This window comes from Pseudophryne corroboree, chromosome 8 (genome assembly GCF_028390025.1).
Source record: "Pseudophryne corroboree isolate aPseCor3 chromosome 8, aPseCor3.hap2, whole genome shotgun sequence".
NCBI lineage: Eukaryota > Metazoa > Chordata > Amphibia > Anura > Myobatrachidae > Pseudophryne > Pseudophryne corroboree.
This window is the reverse complement of record NC_086451.1, coordinates 178,327,717-178,338,006: the sequence shown is the minus strand read 5'-3', so window position 1 is coordinate 178,338,006 and position 10,290 is coordinate 178,327,717. Positions and strand designations below refer to the sequence as shown.

The 10,290-nt window shown below is 40.4% G+C and overlaps 1 non-coding gene across 1 annotated transcript; it reads left to right on the top strand.

Moving 5' to 3' along the window:
- The first annotated feature begins 4,922 nt into the window (after positions 1 to 4,922).
- TRNAS-ACU (transfer RNA serine (anticodon ACU)) lies at positions 4,923 to 4,996 on the top strand. Its single transcript has one exon. It is a non-coding gene; the product is annotated as a tRNA-Ser (tRNA).
- The last annotated feature ends 5,294 nt before the right edge of the window (positions 4,997 to 10,290 follow it).

The following is a 10,290-nucleotide window of genomic DNA, read 5'->3' as shown; positions in this document are numbered from 1 at the left end:
ACCAAGTACCCACAGACACATCGGCTTATGGGGGACAGACCGTCAGTAAATCTGTCAGAGGGACACAGAGGATTTTTCAGCTCACAATCCAGCGCCAAAAGTACACAGTCTGGGAAATAATAAACTCTATAGTGATAGACTTGTAATGCTCTAAAGATGTTCTGGTGAGGTGAGGAAGAAGCCCCGCTACTGTAATGGCGCGTATCTGTCCTGCTCAGAAATAATTAATTACGCTAGCGGGGTAAGGACAGTGCCCAGGCACTAATGTCCACTTTTTCCAGCCTTTTGTGAGGAATTTATGCTGCCCAGGGTGCCCCCCCCCCCGTGCCCTGCACCCTGCAGTGCCTGTGTTTGTGTGGGAGCATGGCGCGCAGCGTTCCGCTCGCTGCTCGGTACCTCAGAATGCCATCACTGGAGAAGAAGTCTTCTGTTCTTCTGCTACTCACCTGTCTTCTGGCTCTGTAAGGGGGTGACGGCAGGCTGCGGGAGTGTGCATCTAGGCGTACCCAGCGATCAGCACCCTCAGGAGCTAATGGTGTCCTGTCAGCCTGAAGCAGAGCTATTGAACTCACTAGAAGTTGGTCATACTTCTCTCCCCTAAGTCCCACGAAGCAGGGAGACTGTTGCCAGCAGCCTCCCTGAAAATAAAAAAAACTAACAAGTCTTTTCAGAGAAACTCAGTAGAGCTCCCCTGTAGTGCATCCAGTATCACTGCGCACAATACTAAAACTGGAGTCTGGAGGAGGGGCATAGAGGGAGGAGACAGTTCACACCCTTTGAAAGTCTTAAAGTGCCCATGTCTCCTGCGGATCCAGTCTATACCCCAAGGTTCTTAATGTGACCCCAGCATCATCTAGGACGTATGAGAAAACAAATAACGCACACATGAGGAGGAGAGAACTAAGGAAGCTATAAGGAGAAGAGGGGAGGGGGGGTTGAAAGGTAAGGTAGTAAAGGCATATTGGATAAACTACAACCTTATACATATTCATTAATGTACCAGTAGTTAGAAGTAGAAGAGCTCTAACAGAAACCACAAAGCTTATCTAAAGCCACACCACACTGGATATGCCCAATCTCATTTGATTTTTGAAGCAAAGCAGTATTGGACTTTGTTAATACATGGATGGGAGACTGCTTGGTAGTATCAGATTCTTTAGGTGTTTTTAAACTACCAACACCATTTTCTTGGTACATTTAATTTTTACATGTATTCTTTTATGTACCAGAAGTTAGAAGTAGAAGAGCTGTAATAAAAACCACCAGCTCATCTACAGCCACAGCACACTGGATTTGCCCAATCTCTCCTGATCATGGAAGCTGAGCAGTGTTGGTCCTGGTTTTAGTACTTGGATGGGAGACCACCAGGAAATACCAGGAGCGGTGTGTATTTTTACAATACTAACACCGTTCTCTTGATGCATTCCATTTTGAAACATTGGGGCAGATCTATTAAGCCTGGTGAACTGATAAAGTGCAAGGTGATAAAGTACCAGCCAGTCAGCTCCTAACTGTCATTTTTCAAACCCAGCCTGTGACATGGCAATTAGGAGCTGATTGGCTGGTACTTTATCACCATGCAAATTATCATTTCACCAGGTTTAATAAATCGTCCGCTTACTCATTTATGTACGAGTAGTTAGAAGTAGAAGAACTCTAACAGAAACCACTAAGCTCATCTACAGCCACACCACACTGTATATGCCCAATATCACCTGATTTTAGGCCTGGTTTGTTCTTGGATGTGAGACCACCTGGGAATACCAGGTGCTGTAGGTAGTTTTATACTACCAACACCGTTCTCTTGATGCATTCTATTTTGAAACTTATTCATTGATGTACCAGTAGTTAGAAGTAGAAGTTAGAAACAGCAAAAATCATCTACAGCCGCATCACACTGGATATGTCCAATCTCATCTGATGTTGGAAGCTAAGCAGTGTTGTGCCTGGTTAGTTTTTGGATTTCAGGTCCTGCCTTCTGGTTTGGCCACGGCACCTCGGAAATTCACCAAGGTCATGGCCGTGATGACGACCCTTCACCATCGGTGGACCAGGGAGGAATCTCTCCTCCCGATAAACATTCTGGAATTGCAGGCAGTGTTCAATTCATTGACACTGGCCCTGCCTCTAGTACAGAACAGGCCTGTTCAAGTACAATTGGACAACGCCACCACGGTAGTGTACACAAATCATCAAGGCGGCACTCGAAATTGCATAGCAAAGCTGGAAGTATCAAAAATCCTCAGTTGGGTAGAACGTCATCTGCCAGCAATATCGGCAGTGTTCATTCCCGGAGTCCTCAACTGGGAAGCGGATTTCCTCAGTCGTCAGGACGTTCACGCTGGAGAGTGGAGAGGCCGCAGCAGAAATGTCTGCACTGGTGTCAGTAGGTGACTGAGGCAGGGATGACTGGGAGATAGTGGGTGACTGAAGCATGTATGAGTGGGAGATAGTGGGTGACTGAGGCCGGGGTGACAGAGATAGTGGGTGACTAAAGCAGGGGTGACTGGTATAGTGGGTGACTGAGGCAGGGGTCGCAGGTATAGTGGTTAACTGAGGCAGCGGTGACTGGGAGATAGTGGGTAACTGGGGCAGGGGTGACAGGGAAAGTGTGTGACTCAGGCAGGGGTGATAGGGAGATAGTGGGCAGCAGATCACTGCCTTGCTGACAGCAGCACATCCCTGCTTCACTGACAGCAGCACATCCCTGCCTCACTTATAGCAGCACATCCCTGCCTTACTGACAGCAGCAGATCACTGCCTCACTGACAGCAGCAGATCACTGCTTCACTGACAGCAGCACATCCCTGCCTCACTGGCAGCAGCAGATCCCTGCCTCACTGGCAGCAGCAGATCCCTGCCTCACTGGCAGCAGCAGATCCCTGCCTTACTGACAGCTGTATATAGGGCCTAATTCAGACCTGATCTCTGCTGTGCATATTCACACAACAGGAGATCAGGTCTGCAGTGTGTGTGTGTGCTGGTGCCGCAGTGCACCGGCACATGCCAGAGATGCGATCAGCATCTCTGCCCAGTGAGCGCCTCTGCCAACACATACTTATCTTGCATATGAGATCTCTTGATCATAAAGATAGTTCTCACAGGGTGAGGTTCATCCATTACATTTTAAAGTAGGAAGGTACAAATTACATATTCAAATTACATATATGTGCTGGATTCAAATGTTTTCCCCCCTTCCTTTCTCAATTGTGCCCATCAGCAGCTATTCTAATGTTGCTGCCAATGGGTGTGACACATTCATTTCTTCTGTGGGGTACACTGGACTCCACAAGGATTCACATTGGGGTGTAGAGTAGGATCTTGATCTGAGGCACCAACAGGCTCAAAGCTTTTGACTGTTCCCAAGATGCTCAGCGCCCCCTGCTCTATAACCTCGCTTCCATGAACAGGGAGCTCAGTTTGTAGTTGGTGCCTTCAGTAGCAGGCCACTTAACAGGGGGCTGCCTCAGGCAGCCTATTCTTAGCTATTAATTTTGACAAGAAAAGAAGAACTTTTTTTATAAGAATCTACAAGGGCTGCAGCAGGCTAGGTCTAATAGACATCTTTACTGCAGCTCCATCACTCCCAGCGGCGCAGTATACTCCCGTGCCCTGGTTGCTGGGTCACTGCAGCGGAGGCTCCGGTTTCTTCCTAAGGTCAGTCACACACACACACCGCCCTCCGGGATCACGAGGCCGCTGATGAAAGGGAGGTAAGGGGCTTCTGTGCCCACACTATACCGAGATCCAGCGTGGCTGTAGGGGGCGGGCCGTGTGCGCACTGGCGTGGACACTGATTACTGGGCAGCCGCTCCACTAGCCACCAGGGACAGTTAAGGAGCACAGCTCTGGGGGTTTTTCTCCTATATTAACCCCATTTTGTACTACCTGCACTGCATTGTGATAGGTAATAGAGCCTGATTCAGGTTGGATTGTAATCGCAAAGAGCTGCGCATTGGAAAATTCAGGGCTATGCCGTGTAGATGATGGCCTAACAGGAGGCTTTAAAATTTTCTTTCTAGTGTCCTTCGTTTGGAATTTTAAAGCCTCCTGTTAGGCCATCATCTACACGGCATAGCCCTGAATTTTCCAATGCGCAGCTCTTTGCAAAAGAGAGATATTGGCAAGGAAAAGCTGTCTTGTACCTTTGCATTTTTCTCCCAAACGAAGGACACTAGAAAGAAAATTTTAAAGCCTCCTGTTAGGCCATCATCTACACGGCATAGCCCTGAATTTTCCAATGCGCAGCTCTTTGCAAAAGAGAGATATTGGCAAGGAAAAGCTGTCTTGTACCATTGGATTTTTCTCCCAAACGAAGGACACTAGAATGAAAATTTTAAAGCCTCCTGTTAGTGCTTCATCTACACGGTATAGCCCTGAATTTTCCAATGCGTAGCTCTTTGCAAAAGAGAGATATTGGCAAGGAAAAGCTGTCTTGTACCTTTGCATTTTTCTCCCAAACAAATGTAGTTTGTTTTTGTCAATTACCATTTTAATAATAGGGTAAAAAAAATTAAGTAGATTTTTGAAAGAAAACAATACTGTCAATATACTATTAAAACAAATTAAAATGGTAAAAGTTATTGTACTTTAAGAAAACATAAAAGAGCTAACATATCAATCCCAGTTTTGGATTACTTTAATTAACAAAAAAAATGCATATAGCAGAGGATAGTTTCAATCTGCCTACCTCTGGGTAATGGGCCCAGCATGCTTCCATTGCAGTACTCTGCTGCACATGTAAGTGCAAGAGATCCTAAAGCACTCACTCATCATGGGAAAGTACCAATGTGTTTCTTCGTTGGTTGATGGAAGAAACATCTTAAAAAAACTCTCCAGATTATTGACTTTTTAAAGTTTTTCTAGGAAAAGTTTTAGATGTATGCTTATTAGCCTTAGTCAGTATGTACTTTTCGCGAAGTGTCTCTGTGGCGCAATCGGTTAGTGTGTCCGGCTACTAACCAAAAGGTTGGTGGTTCAATCCCACCCAGGGACGTAATTGACCTTGTTATCAGATTTTGGTGATCTTTAAGTAGACAAGTCAAAATTTCAAACCCCCTGTTATGGTGTAGGGTACCTGGCCTTTTCTGATGTAATCAGAGTTAGATTTGATTCAGTGATTTAATAAAAACAGCTAGGAAGCACAATTTAGCAGTGGGTTGCAGAGAAAAAGAAATATGCTGGCAAAAAAAATCCAATTGAGTGATTAAACAGCTCTTCATTTTCTGGCTTTATTTTTATGCTAACAAATTTGTTCTCTGAAAAGTGTCCACAAAGCCAAGTCTCTGATTAACACCTTTGTAGGGATGGTTTTTCACCTATTACTAAATTAAACTTGCTTCATTGGAAAGGCAGCAAGATGCATCCTCATTTCAATGTTTACTGAAATAATACAGGTTGACACCAGGAAACATTAACGCCACTGCATCCTTGCTGCTTTCTCATGTAGAAGTCTGTTTAATGTGAAAACAAGGTGATATCTAATTAGCACACAGGTAAGGAATTAAGAAAATCTTTATTTAAGGGTGAAGATGTTTCTCACAAAATCGTTGCCCCAATGCATCATTGAAATTCAAGCTGGAAAGATGATTTTAATATATCACTTGTACATTTTGTATTGCTCTTCTGGTGACAATGTAGTTTGTTTTTGTCAATTACCCTTTTAATAATAGGGTAAAGAAAATTAAGTGGATTTTTTAAAGAAAACAATACTGTCAATATACTATTAAAACAAATTAAAATGGTAAAAGTTATTGTACTTTAAGTAAAAATAAAAGAGCAAAAATATCAATCCCAGTTTTGATTACTTAAATTAACAAAAAAAATGCATATAGCAAAGGATAGTTTCAATCTGCCTACCTCTGGGTTATGGGCCCAGCATGCTTCCATTGCAGTACTCTGCTGCACATGTAAGTGCAAGAGATCCTGAAGCACTCACTCATCATGGGAAAGTACCAATGTGTTTCTTCATTGGTTGATGGAAGAAACATCTTACAAAAACTCTCCAGATTATTGACTTTTTAAAGTTTTTCTAGGAAACGTTCTAGATGTATGCTTATTAGACTTTGTCAGTATGTACTTTTTGCAAAGTGTCTCTGTGGCGCAATCGGTTAGTGTGTTCGGCTACTAACCAAAAGGTTAGTGGTTCAATCCCAACCAGGGACGTAATTGACCTTGTTATCAGATTTTGGTGATCTTTAAGTAGACAAGTCAAAATTTCAAACCCCCTGTTATGGTGTAGGGTACCTGGCCTTCTCTGATGTAATCAGAGTTAGATTTGATTCAGTGATTTAATAAAAACAGCTAGGAAGCACAATTTAGCAGTGGGTTGCAGAGAAAAAGAAATATGCTGGCAAAAAAAATCCAATTGAGTGATTAAACAGCTCTTCATTTTCTGGCTTTATTTTTATGCTAACAAATTTGTTCTTTGAAAAGTGTCCACAAAGCCAAGTCTCTGATTAACACCTTTGTAGGGATGGTTTTTCACCTATTACTAAATTAAACTTGCTTCATTGGAAAGGCAGCAAGATGCATCCTCATTTCAATGTCTACTGAAATAATACAGGTTGACACCAGGAAACATTAACGCCACTGTATCCTTGCTGCTTTCTCATGTGGAAGTCTGTTTAATGTGAAAACAAGGTGATATCTAATTAGCACACAGGTAAGGAATTAAGAAAATCTTTATTTAAGGGTGAAGATGTTTCTCAAAAAATCGTTGCCCCAATGCATCATTGAAATTCAAGCTGGAAAGATGATTTTAATATATCACTTGTACATTTTGTATTGCTCTTCTGGTGACAATGTAGTTTGTTTTTGTCAATTACCATTTTAATAATAGGGTAAAGAAAAGTAAGTGGATTTTTGAAAGAAAACAATACTGTCAATATACTATTAAAACAAATTAAAATGGTAAAAGTTATTGTACTTTAAGTAAAAATAAAAGAGCCAAAATATCAATCCCAGTTTTGGATTTCTTTAATTAACAAAAAAAAATGCATATAGCAGAGGATAGTTTCAATCTGCCTACCGCTGGGTTATGGGCCCAGCATGCTTCCATTGCTGTACTCTGCTGCACATGTAAGTGCAAGAGATCCTGAAGCACTCACTCATCATGGGAAAGTACCAATGTGTTTCTTCATTGGTTGATGGAAGAAACATCTTACAAAAACTCTCCAGATTATTGACTTTTTAAAGTTTTTCTAGGAAACGTTTTAGATGAATGCTTATTAGCCTTTGTCAGTATGGCCTTTCGCAAAGTGTCTCTGTGGCGCAATCAGTTAGTGTGCATGGCTATTAACCAAAAGGTTGGTGGTTCAATCCCACCCAGAGACGTAATTGACCTTGTTATCAGATTTTGGTGATCTTTAAGTAGACAAGTCAAAATTTCAAACCCCCTCTTATGGTGTAGGGTACCTGGCCTTCTCTGATGTAATCAGAGTTAGATTTGATTCAGTGATTTTATAAAAACAGCTAGGAAGCACAATTTAGCAGTGGGTTGCAGAGAAAAAGAAATATGCTGGCAAAAAAATCCAATTGAGTGATTAAACAGCTCTTCATTTTCTGGCTTTATTTTTATGCTAACAAATTTGTTCTCTGAATAGTGTCCACAAAGCCAAGTCTCTGATTAACACCTTTGTAAGGATGGTTTTTCACCTATTACTAAATTAAACTTGCTTCATTGGAAAGGCAGCAAGATGCATCCTCATTTCAATGTCTACTGAAATAATACAGGTTGACACCAGGAAACATTAACGCCACTGCATCCTTGCTGCTTTCTCATGTGGAAGTCTGTTTAATGTGAAAACAAGGTGATATCTAATTAGCACACAGGTAAGGAATTAAGAAAATCTTTATTTAAGGGTGAAAATGTTTCTCACAAAATCGTTGCCCCAATGCATCATTGAAATTCAAGCTGGAAAGATGATTTTAATATATCACTTGTACATTTTGTATTGCTCTTCTGGTGACAATGTAGTTTGTTTTTGTCAATTACCATTTTAATAATAGGGTAAAGAAAATTAAGTGGATTTTTAAAAGAAAACAATACTTTCAATATACTATTAAAACAAATTAAAATGGTAAAAGTTATTGTACTTTAATGAAAAATAAAAGAGCAAAAATATCAATCCCAGTTTTGGATTACTTTAATTAACAAAAAAAATGCATATAGCAGAGGATAGTTTTAATCTGCCTACCTCTGGGTTATGGGCCCAGCATGCTTCCATTGCAGTACTCTGCTGCACATGTAAGTGCAATAAATCCTGAAGCACTCACTCATCATGGGAAAGTACCAATGTGTTTCTTCGTTGGTGGATGGAAGAAACATTTTACAAAAACTCTCCAGATTATTGACTTTTTAAAGTTTTTCTAGGAAACGTTTTAGATGAATGCTTATTAGACTTTGTCAGTATGTACTTTTGCAAAGTGTCTCTGTGGCGCAATCAGTTAGTGTGTACGGCTATAAACCAAAAGGTTGGTGGTTCAATCCCACCCAGGGACGTAATTGACCTTGTTATCAGATTTTGGTGATCTTTAAGTAGACAAGTCAAAATTTCAAACCCCCTCTTATGGTGTAGGGTACCTGGCCTTCTCTGATGTAATCAGAGTTAGATTTGATTCAGTGATTTTATAAAAACAGCTAGGAAGCACAATTTAGCTGTGGGTTGCAGAGAAAAAGAAATATGCTGGCAAAAAAATCCAATTGAGTGATTAAACAGCTCTTCATTTTCTGGCTTTATTTTTATGCTAACAAATTTGTTCTCTGAAAAGTGTCCACAAAGCCAAGTCTCTGATTACCACCTTTGTAGGGATGGTTTTTCACCTATTACTAAATTAAATTTGCTTCATTGGAAAGGCAGCAAGATGCATCCTCATTTCAATGTCTACTGAAATAATACGGGTTGACACCAGGAAACATTAACGCCACTGCATCCTTGCTGCTTTCTCATGTGGAAGTCTGTTTAATGTGAAAACAAGGTGATATCTAATTAGCACACAGGTAAGGATTTAAGAAAATCTTTATTTAAGGGTGAAGATGTTTCTCACAAAATCGTTGCCCCAATGCATCATTGAAATTCAAGCTGGAAAGATGATTTTAATATATCACTTGTACATTTTGTATTGCTCTTCTGGTGACAATGTAGTTTGTTTTTGTCAATTACCCTTTTAATAATAGGGTAAAGAAAATTAAGTGGATTTAAACAAATTAAAATGGTAAAAGTTATTGTACTTCAAGTAAAAATAAAAGAGCAAAAATATCAATCCCAGTTTTGATTACTTAAATTAACAAAACAAATGCATATAGCAAAGGACAGTTTCAATCTGCCTACCTCTGGGTTATGGGCCCAGCATGCTTCCATTGCAGTACTCTGCTGCACATGTAAGTGCAAGAGATCCTGAAGCACTCACTCATCATGGGAAAGTACCAATGTGTTTCTTCGTTGGTTGATGGAAGAAACATTTTACAAAAACTCTCCAGATTATTGACTTTTTAAAGTTTTTCTAGGGAACGTTCTAGATGTATGCTTATTAGCCTTTGTCAGTAGGTACTTTTTGTGAAGTTTCTCTGTGGCGCAATCGGTTAGTGTGTCTGGCTACTAACCAAAAGGTTGGTGGTTCAATCCCACCCAGGGACGTAATTGACCTTGTTATCAGATTTTGGTGATCTTTAAGTAGACAAGTCAAAATTTCAAACCCCCTGTTATGTTGTAGGGTACCTGGCCTTCTCTGATGTAATCAGAGTTAGATTTGATTCAGTGATTTTATAAAAACAGATAGGAAGCACAATTTAGCAGTGGGTTGCAGAGAAAAAGAAATATGCTGGAAAAAAAAATCCAATTGAGTGATTAAACAGCTCTTCATTTTCTGGCTTTATTTTTATGCTAACAAATTTGTTCTCTGAAAAGTGTCCACAAAGCCAAGTCTCTGATTAACACCTTTGTAGGGATGGTTTTTCACCTATTACTAAATTAAACTTGCTTCATTGGAAAGGCAGCAAGATGCATCCTCATTTCAATTTCTACTGAAATAATACAGGTTGACACCAGGAAACATTAACGCCACTGCATCCTTGCTGCTTTCTCATGTGGAAGTCTGTTTAATGTGAAAACAAGGTGATATCTAATTAGCACACAGGTAAGGAATTAAGAAAATCTTTATTTAAGGGTGAAGATGTTTCTCACAAAATCGTTGCCCCAATGCATCATTGAAATTCAAGCTGGAAAGATGATTTTAATATATCACTTGTACATTTTGTATTGCTTTTCTGGTGACAATGTAGTTTGTTTT